The following is an 11086-nucleotide window of genomic DNA, read 5'->3' as shown; positions in this document are numbered from 1 at the left end:
AATCACAACGAGTAGAGCTACACATTGGTACCATCGGGGTCAAGTTTCGATCACCTGTATTTTTCGGCCTGTCTTCATACGCGTTTACCGCACGGAGTGGTTATAGGTTGATTTTGCAGCTCAAGTCTTTAGGGTGTTGTTCTTACTTAGTGAATAGACTTCCCCTTGAGTTTGAGATCGATTCAATGATCCTAGATCCTGTTTCGTATAGTATTTGTTCGTAGTATGGATTTCAGTTACTTGCGTATTTTAGAACTTAGATTTGATTTCCTTAGTAGTGATTGTTGTTAGAAGGTCAAGTAGGTGATTTGACACCCACCTAGTTGTTTCCATGCGCCTGCGGGTCAAGCTCCGTCCTCGTCTGACAAATTCTGTTGTTGATTGAGTTCTCGTTATTTAGCTTCCGCTAGCGGTCTTATCTACTTGCTACGCAAGCTACGGAGCCGCCCTTGGAGAAGCGACACCGCCATTGTGTTAGCAACGGCAAGAGCTACGCACAGATACGAAGAGTGCGTGCTATCGGCTTCTATGTGTGGTAAGTTCCTACGAGCTTCGGTGTGAGTTTTCTTCCAACTCGTGTGTCGGAATGGAGCGTGCAGCATATCTATAGAATCACAACGAGTAGAGCTACACATTGGTACCATCGGGGTCAAGTTTCGATCACCTGTATTTTTCGGCCTGTCTTCATACGTGTTTACCGCACGGAGTGGTTATAGGTTGATTTTGCAGTTCAAGTCTTTAGGGTGTTGTTCTTACTTAGTGAATAGACTTCCCCTTGAGTTTGAGATCGATTCAATGATCCTAGATCCGGTTTGGTATAGTATTCGTTCGTAGTACGGATTTCAGTCACTTGCGTATTTTAGAACTTAGATTTGATTTCCGTAGTAGTGATTGTCGTTAGAAGGTCGAGTAGGTGATTTGACACCCACCTAGTTGTTTCCATGCGCCTACGGGTCAAGCTCCGTCCTCGTCTGACAAATTCTGTTGTTGGTTGAGTTCTCGCTATTTAGCTTCTACTAGCGGCGTAACCGCCTTAACAGTAGTACAAATGTGAAGCTTCTACAATTTGTCAATTAAGATTGATGGAATTCAATACTCATTTAAGCTCAGCAAATAAACTGCAACTATTGCATAAACTTCTATTTTTTCAAAAATAATTTTTTAGGGTCCTTTGAAATCAAAATATGAGTCTTATCATGTTTTTAACATATTAAAACTATACTTCCATGAATATTTCATATTGTATACATAAGTTATGGTGAGATTACCAAAATCTACCATGACCTGCGTGGTCAAAGCCACTAACTTGATCCAAGGAACCTTTGTGCATATGTCCTAAAGTCCACCACCTCCCCCACCATTTTGAAATTTGGTCAAAGATTCATTAAGTTTTAAGTACTTACTATACTTCCATGAATATTTCATGTTGTATACATAAGTTATGGTGAGAATATCAAAATCTACCATGACCTGCGTGGTCTAAGCCACTAACTTGATCCAAGGAACTTTTGTGCATATGTACTAAAGTCCACCACCTCCCCCACCATTCTGAAATTTGTTCAAAGATTCATTAAGTTTTAAGTACTTACTTAAAATTCCAAATAAGAGGCCCTCCTATATACCATTCTCTTCCTAATTTCTATAAAGGTTGATTGTACTATTAGCAGCTATATGTTTCTTGTTCACATTTTAGATTTAGATGCCCTTTATTTAGAAATATGAATAATGATCTTTCCTTTGTTTTATGGTGCCTTTTGACCATCCCTTCACCAGCCGCTATTGATATCCAATTATGTACAAGAATGTATCAGCTACAAAAGTTATTGGCTAACTTGATTCTCATCACAAATTTTTGTGGGTCTTAAAAAATAAGAGAAACAATAGTATTTCAAGACAAGTTCACATAGTTAACCACTCTTTGAATGACAACATAAAGCAACTTCAAAACAATGATAAAGTTTAGTGCAAGTAAAGAGATGACACAATAAGATGGTAAAAAAATTGTATTGCCTTAATCAATTATATGAGCCCACTTGCTTAGCATATGGGTGGTGTACTTAAATGTTCCGTACATGGGAAACAGAGCTAGGCTCTCTCTCTCACTACCACTCTATTGCTCCGTCTTTTGGCCCCTTCGTCTTGCCTTCCATTTGTAACACCTTTCTTTGCAATTGTAAGTTTAGCAGACACTTTCAACCAATCCTTGGTTGTTGAGATTTTGGTTCCACACTTGAATGTCCATCTTGGCTTGGTTGGTTCTTGGTCTGCAATTGATCCACAAAGTGACTGATTATATCTCGCTAGGGCTTGACTTTTCAAATATTGTAGGCATGAAATTCCACGTTATTAACTTTTGCACTACACCTTCTGCAGATCAAAAGTGAACACATGGATCTATAATATCAGAATCTAAATACAATGTGAGTTTCTTAAATCCATAGGTGAATTTGACTGCAATATAAATATTACAACTTTACCTCTTCCAAGAGCAAGTATTTGAACATTTTTGAATTTAGACCAACCCATATTGGGGCCTACATTGTTGAAATGCAATGGAGTCAATTTTTCTAACCGTTGACAGCAGCTTTCAAATAAATCTTTTGGAGGCACTAGTACCAGTTTCAATGTTGTTGAATATAGGAGAATCTGCTAAAACAAGAGATGATTAATAAGGAATCCTTCTAATTTCAAAGAAAAAAGAGCTCTAATAAGTCATTCATGGAAAAAATACACTTACCATACATGCTTTGCAAGAATTGACACTTACCCTAGGATCCTTTGCCAACTTTGAAAACTTGTGACCCTTCATAAGCCTTACATACACTCCTTGCATTCCGCTACATTGGCACCATGTATAGTAGATCTCTACTGCATTGTAATCCTTTGTCGGGGAGCTATGAGCAAGTACACTCTTGCTAGAAATTACTTGCATAGTGCATAGTTCACACACACACACATACACACAGTAAAGAAGGAGATGTTGCAGCAACTATGAAAAGGATTTTGAAAGAAGATAGGGAGCTAAGTAGGAAAGTTGATGTTGCACGTCAAGAAAGAGGTTATGGAACTCGAAAGAGACATGCAAGCTTGGGAAGAGAGCGAAAGTGGACTGGGAACCTAGAAGTTGGAGCTATGGACATAGAAGTTGCAGATCTAGAATGAGATCTTGGAGCTATGGAGAAAGAGGTTGCAGATCTAGAAGAGAAGCTATTGGATCTATGGAGAAATAGGTTGCAGATTTGGAAGAGAAGATGTTGGAGCTATGGAGAAAGAGGTTGTAGATTTGGAAGGAAATGTTGCAGCTATGGAGAAAGAGGTTGCAGATCTAGAAGGAGATGTTGTAGCTATGGAGAAAGAGGTTGCAGGTTTACAAGGAGATTTTTACCATATACATGTGGTAGTGATGTGTGTGAACACACTAGGACTGTCGGGGCATTTTTTCCCTCTTTAGGAGGTTTTTTCCCCCGTGCATTGTATATACGCCCATCACTCTAGGGCTATCTATCTTTCCATTGCACACTAAGTAACACACTCTCTATTGTGTGCCTTGAGCTTCCTTCGTCTTCTCCAAGCTGTGTGTGTTTCTCTGCAACCCTAATTCCAACAATTGGTATCAGAGCAGGTCACGTCCTCCCGGGCTTAGTCGCCAGCTACTCCAGCACACGCCTGCTCACTTTCTCTGATTTCAGTGAGCTTAGGTGAGCGTTCACAGGCCAACAAAAATTTTGGTGAGCTCGAAGAGCTTGGTCTCCTCAGAATTTTGATTTGGGCTCATTTCGGCCTCCGTTTCCACTACAGGCAGTACTGCACATGCTATTTTGTCATTTTGTGCATAATTTCTGTCAGTGCCGTTTTTTGCATAATAGGTGCCTTATAGTCTTCTACGGTTTGTGCTATATAGCACAGGTTGTTCCCGCTCCATTTCTCCTATTTTCGGGCAGTTTTCACATCAGGTGCAGCATTTACCATGGTTGACAACAACAACACAGATGTGTTCAAGATGTTTGTTGCTGAGGACAGGTTGGATGGGGACAACTACCCTATGTGGGCTTATATGATGCAACATGTTCTTGTGTCAAAGGGTGTCTGGAACATTGTGCAGTGCATTGATGTACGTCCTGGTTCTGAGGATGTAGGCGATGTTGAGGATGTTGCAGGTCTTGCTGCAAGGATTGCAGCTGTTAGAGTTGTTTTGCCTACGGCAGAACAAGATCGTTGGGATGTTAAGGATACGCAGGCTCATGCATTGATTGCATTGTTTGTGAAGCGCACCATTGTTCCTCACATCCGTTCAGAAAAATTTGCAAAACAGGCTTGGGATATTCTAGCAGGTCTTTATGCAAGCCGCAATGAGGCTAAAATTGTTGTGCTGCGTAAAGAGCTGGAGTCGAAGATTATGCATGAGGAAGATGATATGGACACTTTCCTTGCTAGTGTCAAGGATATCAATGAGCAGCATATTTCTGCAGGTGAAGTCATTTCAGATAGTTCCCTTGTGCAGACTGTTCTTGATGCCTTACCAGATTCCTACCAGACTTTTGCTAGTACTTGGAGACTTATGACCCAAGGAAATCCTGAAGTTATCAAGTTTGATGCATTATGCACATTGCTGTTGCAAGAGTCACTTTCCAGAAAAAACAGGACTAGGCAGCGTTGTCGAGAAATTTGCGGTCTTGCCAGGAAAGCACCAGGCTTATGGCTGTGAGAGGTTGTGAGAGAACTCGACAAAAACTATATGAAGGAGTTAAACCATAGATGCCATGAAGACTAGGGTTTGGAAAGAAGTGCAATCAAAGAAGACTCACTCTTTCTCTCTTGCATTCACACACACAAAGAAAGAACGCAAAAGAGAATGTCAAAACAATACGAAGATGAAAACATCAAGGCTATGGTCATATCGTATCATGGGTAATATGAAAGGGTTAATGGATGAGTTAATGGCATTCAATCTTGGCTAACCAAATAGGCTACGAATTGTTCTTTGGAATTTCTAGTGATTGGGATTAATTGTGTGTACAAATCCTCTTGGTTCATAGCAAGATAACTACGCTTACATCAAAAGAAAAATTATAGTCTATGAGAGGTAGTATGATGGGATTCGGTGATAGAAGTATTTCATTGAGCCTTTCAGGGCCGAAGAGAAACACTATACATTGTTGAAAGTGTATTTTACGGCTAATCCATACGTTAATTCTAATAGATCGTACAGAGTGAAAGCGATAGAAATGATCATCATGTGGGTTATTCATCTAGGATAGTATGTGAGAAATGTAGATATGAGAGAAGTGAAGAGATGAGAAGTTTCCCTCCCAAACCCTATTCTTGCCCGTAGGCAATAAGGATACTGCGGGGAGAGATGTATCTGTAGCAAAGAGAACCTAAAATTTGTAGAGAGGATGAATTACTAAGAGTGAGAGAGATAGATTTGGTTAAGGAGATAATATTTTATATATATATATATATATATATATATATATATTGGATTAGAGATGAAAAAGAAAACAACAACAAATCAAGAAAACATCAATGTAGAACACATCTTACTTGACAAACCCTTTGGCACCATTATTGATAGAGAGAGAAGAAGAGGGGAGAACTCCACTTTGATTGATACGCCAAGTGCAAGACCTTCTTTGATTAGAGTTGATCTTCCAAGGTTAGCTTGTTGCAAGAATGGCTAGTCTCCCTCTAGGAAAAAGTGTAGGCTTGGGCTTATGTTAATGGCTAAGTACAATTAGGCGTTACTACTCACTCCCTCATGAATTCCTCTCATCAATGGCTTACAATGCTTGAGTTCTTTCCAAGGAAGAAGAGGTCCCCTTTTATAGGTGAAGGGAACCCCCAAGGGTTTACACAAGAAGAGAGGAGCCAGTGTGAACATGAATTGGAAAAGTTGGAAATGAGCTGTCCTTGCATGATGTGGGCAGACTGGGGTCCAGTATTTTGATCATATCTCCTCAACCGTGGCTCCAAATAAAAAAGTAAAAATATGGGCAAAAAATTCAGCTCATTAGCTACGATTTTCATTTTAAAATCGTTTTCCAATTCGGATTGGAACCTTGTGTAAAAAATTCATCAAAATAGGGTCCATTTCTGGCAGCAAAAGTCTTCATGTGGTCCCCTTAGCGTAGATTTTCATTTGATTCCAAAGGACACCTCATGCCATATGAAAGCATGACATTGCTCCTTGACAAAGTTTTGTAATCATGCTTGTAATAATGCATTAAAGTAAGTGTATCTTTGAAATCATGCCACCTAGTGTCCCACTAGGATATGATTCCCTCCTAGTAGCTATTTAAAAAGAAATATAAGAAAAATATGAAAAATACATAGAATATATATATATATAGGAGTTTACCCTAGATATAGGATCTAGCTAGGGTGTGAGATGATAATGAAATAGTAGAAATAAAGAATCAATGCTTTTTGCCCCAAGTTAAAGAGGCGGAGCTATTGATGCTTTTCCCATAGTATTTTCTGATGGTAAAGTAAGGATATGTTACCCTTGAGAAAAATAATAGGATGAGATAGAAGGCTTATTATTATACTTAAATATGCATATGTACACTATAGGAGATATAATTATGTATCTAAAAAAATACAAGATAGATCTTGTAGCATGCGTTCCCACTATGTACTTGTCACAGCACGACAACGTGCAGTTGAACAGTCTTTTATTGCTTCTCAAAGAAAGGGTGGTAACAATAATGCAGCCACTTCTTAGCTGCGAGTGGCAAAAATTCTGTTCATAATGCTTCTGCTGGCAGCACTTCGTCTGGCAATTCTGGTGATAAGGGCAAAAAGAAGATGTGTTGCCATTATTGTAAAGCCAATGATCACTTGATCAAGTTGTGTCCTAAGTTGAAGGCCAAAGAGGCTAAGAAGAAAGAGAGTGGTTCCACTACAAATGCTGGTTCCACTACAAATGTAGCCATTGTTAAGTCTTCTGTGAAAGGAGACTGTAATGTTGATGTTGATGTAGAATGGGCTTTTAGCGCAGAGTGCACTTACAATCCTGTTGTCCATGATGCATGCTTGTCAGTTTTGCTACAGATTCACATGTGTGGTATTTCGACAGTGGTGCTACAAAGCACATTACCACACATCGTGAATTGTTTACCTCTCTCCAGTCTGTCCCTCATGGGAATTCAGTCACTTGTGCCAACAACGCCTCTTATCCAGTTCAAGGAGTTGGAAAGATTGTGCTCACTGCTGCTAATGGCAGTTCCTTCACACTTGTTGATGCACTTTATGTACCTGGGATCAAGAAGAATCTCTTGTCTGTATCCGCACTTGCTAGACTTGGACTTGTAGTCAAATTTGTGGATAACAGATGTACAGTTAATGATCTCAGTTTTGGTGATGAAATTGTTGCATCTGGCCTTTTGTGCCGTGGGCTGTATAAGCTCACTTTGTATCACAAGTGTGGACAAAATTTTGCAAATGCTGATGCAGATTCAAGGGCTATTTCAGATGCAAAACTTTGGCATGCACGTTTTGGTCATCTGAATTTTGCCAGTTTGCTGCGTTTGCAAAAATCTGATATGGTTGCCTCTTTGCCACCTCTTGAAGCACCTGTCAAACATGTTTGTGAAGGCTGTATTTTGGGTAAGATGCAGCGTTCTAAATTTCCAAAGGATGGTTCAGTTCGGGCCACATGCAGGTTGCAGCTTGTGCATACTGATGTTTGTGGGCCCATGCAAACTCCGTCCTTGGGCAATTACCTGTACTTCATGACTTTCATTGATGATTACTCCAGGCATGCATGGGTATTTCCGCTTAAAGCAAAGTCCGAAGTCTTTATGTGCTTCAAACAATTTCTGGCTATGGCTGAAAATGTCTCGAAATGTTCTATGGGCACCCTCAGTTCAGATCGAGGGGGAGAGTATATGTCTCATGAATTTAATGCATTTCTGGCTAGTCATGGGATAAAACACCAATGTACACTGCCTTATACGCCTCAGCAAAATGGTGTTGCTGAGAGGAAAAACAGGTCACTCACAGAAATGGCACGATGTATGGTCAAAAGTCAACCTTTGCCTCATTCTTTTTGGTTTGAGACCATCATGTGTGCCACTTATGTACTAAACAGGTGTCCTACGAAAGCTTTGCAGTCTATTACTCCATATGAAGCATGGCATGATAGAAAGCCTTCTATTGAGCACATACGTGTTTTTGGATGTTTGGCATATGCTTTGGTGCCACAAGTGCAACGCAGAAAATTGGATGATAAGGCTATCAAATGTATTTTTGTTGGTTATAGTGCTGAAAGCAAAGGTTACAGGTTGTATCATCCACAAACAAAACGTATTCTGGTTTCTCGGGATGTAGTGTTTGTGGAAGATTCTGTTCAGCCCTTGCTGTCATGTACTAGAGACAGTAATGTAAGCTCACAGGACATTTATGACACTTTATTGCCTCTTTTCAGTGGTGGAAATACGATTGTAAGTTCCAATGAGGCAAATGTACAGCCTATGGGGGTTTCTGAAAATATTTTAGATCAGCCTATTACTGATGCAGATGTACATGATGTACTTGATGAGGAAAGGGTTGAAAATGAGCAGGATAGAGGTATGCCAAAATGGCTGGTGCACACTTTGCGTGACAGTAAATTGGATGTACCTTTGTCTAGTCGTACTCGTTCAGGCTCTCGCCATGCATCTTATGCATCGGATTGTTATGCTTTGGCTGTGTCTAGTTTACATGATGTTGAGGAGCCTCTATCTTTTGATGAAGCACAGAATTCAGAAAATTGGATGGCTGCCATGCAATCAAAATATGATGCACTTATACAAAATGACACATGGACTTTATGTGATTTGCCTACTGGCAAAAAGGCCATTGGTACGAAGTGGGTTTACAAGTTGAAATGCAAGCTGGATGGTGAGATCGATCGCCATAAGGCTCGACTTGTTGCAAAAGGTTATGCACAGCAAAAAGGCATAGACTATGAAGAGACTTTTGCTCCCACTTGTCGTATGACTACTGTATGTTTTCTATGTGCATTGGCAGCTCATTTTGGTTCGGATGTACATCAATCAGACATTGTTACTGCTTTCTTGAATGGTGACATATTTGAGGAATTTATGTAACGCAGCCTCACGGTTTTGTCATAAAAGGACAAGAGGACAAAGTGTGCAAATGTAACAAGGCTTTGTATGGGTTGAAGCAATCTCCTCGTGCTTGGTATGAGAAAGCTGGCACTCATTTGGTCCAACAGAAAGCACATTGTATGTAAAGCGTGAGGGTGATGTACTTCTCATTGTGGTTCTTTATGTCGATGATTTGCTGATCATTGGACCAAATGAGAGACATATTGCTGAATTTAAGGCTGATTTGAATGCTACTTTCAAGATGAAAGATTTGGGGTTGTTGCATCATTATTTGGGTATACAGTTTAAGCAGTGTGATGGTGGTATTGCCTTGTGTCAGAAAAGTTACATAGAGACATTGCTATGTAAGTTTGGACTTGAGGATTGCAAACCTATTGCCACTCCCATGGAAACAGGTTTGAAGTTGAGTCTACATGATGTTGGCGATCCTGCTGATGTCACTCTTTACCAAACTGCTGTTGGTTGCCTCATTTATGTATGCAACACGAGGCCGGATATTCAGTTTGCAGTCTCACAAGTCAACAGATTTATGCATAGCCCAAGGTCTAAGCATTGGCAGGCTGTCAAGAGGATTTTCCGCTACCTTAGTGGCACTTTACATCTTGGCTTGTTTTATCCCAAGGGGGGATCATTGCCGCCAGACTTACATGCTTTTTCGGACTCAGATTGGGCTGGTTGTTTTGACACGCGAGTGTCCACAAGTGGTTTTTGTTTCATGCTTGGCAGTTCATGTATATCATGGTTGAGCAAGAAGCAACCTGCTGTGGCCACTTCGAGTTGTGAGGCTGAGTACAGGGCAGTCTTCACAGCTACGATTGAGTGTGTATGGCTCAGATGCCTTATGGCTGATTTGGGTGTTGGACAGGACACTGCCAACACTATCTACACTGACAGTCAGAGCGCATTGGCAGTTGCGAGGAACCCAGTTTTTCATGCTCGCACAAAGCACATTGAGGTGCATTACCACTATGTCAAGGAGAGGCTCTCAGCAGGAGAGATCAGCTTGGCTTATGTGCCAACACAGGACAACCTTGCAGATCTTTTCACAAAGGCATTGTCTCGTGAGAAGCTTGAAGCTTTCCGCAAAGCTTTGGGCTTACTCCCCTTTGTTGACTGATCCTGTCCTCAGGGCATGGCACTCCCCTTTACTCATGTGCCAGCTCTCGTTCACCGCATCACTCCAAGGGGGATTTGTTACCATATACATGTGGTAGTGATGTGTGTGAACACACTAGGACCGCCGGGGTATTTTTTCCCTCTTTAGGAGGTTTTTTCCCCCGTGCATTGTATATACGCCCATCACTCTAGGGCTATCTATCTTTCCATTGCACACTAAGTAACACACTCTCTATTGTGTGCCTTGAGCTTCCTTCGTCTTCTCCAAGCTGTGTGTGTTTCTCTGCAACCCTAATTCCAACAAAGATGTTGTAGCTATGGAGGAAGAGGTTGCAGGTTTAGAAGGAGATTTTGTAGCTATGGAGGAAGAGGTTTCAAATCTAGAAGGAGATGTTACACAGGTAGAATGATGTGTGATAGGCTACATTAAAAAAAGATGCCCTAGAATGAGAAGAGGAGGAGAGAGAGATGTCAGAGCGTTTTAGAGAGAGAGTGGGGATAAAGATTGCAGATCTTCACTTTTCAGCAGCAGCTGAGGGGAGAGAAAGAGAGCTTGGGAAACTTTTGGAGGGGGAGAAATAAGAAGAGAGAGAAGACAAAGAGGAGACAAGAGAGGGGAACTTTTAATATTTGAAAATTAAAAAAGTGCTTTTGGGGGGAGAGTAACTTCAACCAGATCTAGTAAAATCTGCATATATTCTCCAAGAAAATAAGCAAAAGTATTTTTATGAAGGCATGTCTAACCTATCTACCCCACCATTCTAGCCCTTGGTCAAAGCTTGATTAAGCTTTAAATATTTCCTTAAACTTCCAAATAAAGAGGCCCTCCTATACCGCATTCCCTTCCTAATGCATCC

At 40.7% G+C, this 11086-nt stretch overlaps 1 pseudogene; it reads left to right on the top strand.

Annotated features, from left to right (window-relative positions):
* Positions 1-3158: 3158 nt before the first annotated feature.
* On the top strand, positions 3159-10639 carry LOC147443669 (uncharacterized; annotated as a pseudogene).
* The last annotated feature ends 447 nt before the right edge of the window (positions 10640-11086 follow it).

This window comes from Adiantum capillus-veneris, chromosome 13 (assembly GCF_014529385.1).
Source record: "Adiantum capillus-veneris isolate H3 chromosome 13, ASM1452938v2, whole genome shotgun sequence".
In the NCBI taxonomy this organism is placed as follows: Eukaryota; Viridiplantae; Streptophyta; class Polypodiopsida; order Polypodiales; family Pteridaceae; genus Adiantum; species Adiantum capillus-veneris.
The sequence above is the reverse complement of the archived record's forward strand: the minus strand, read 5'-3'. Positions and strand labels throughout refer to the sequence as shown.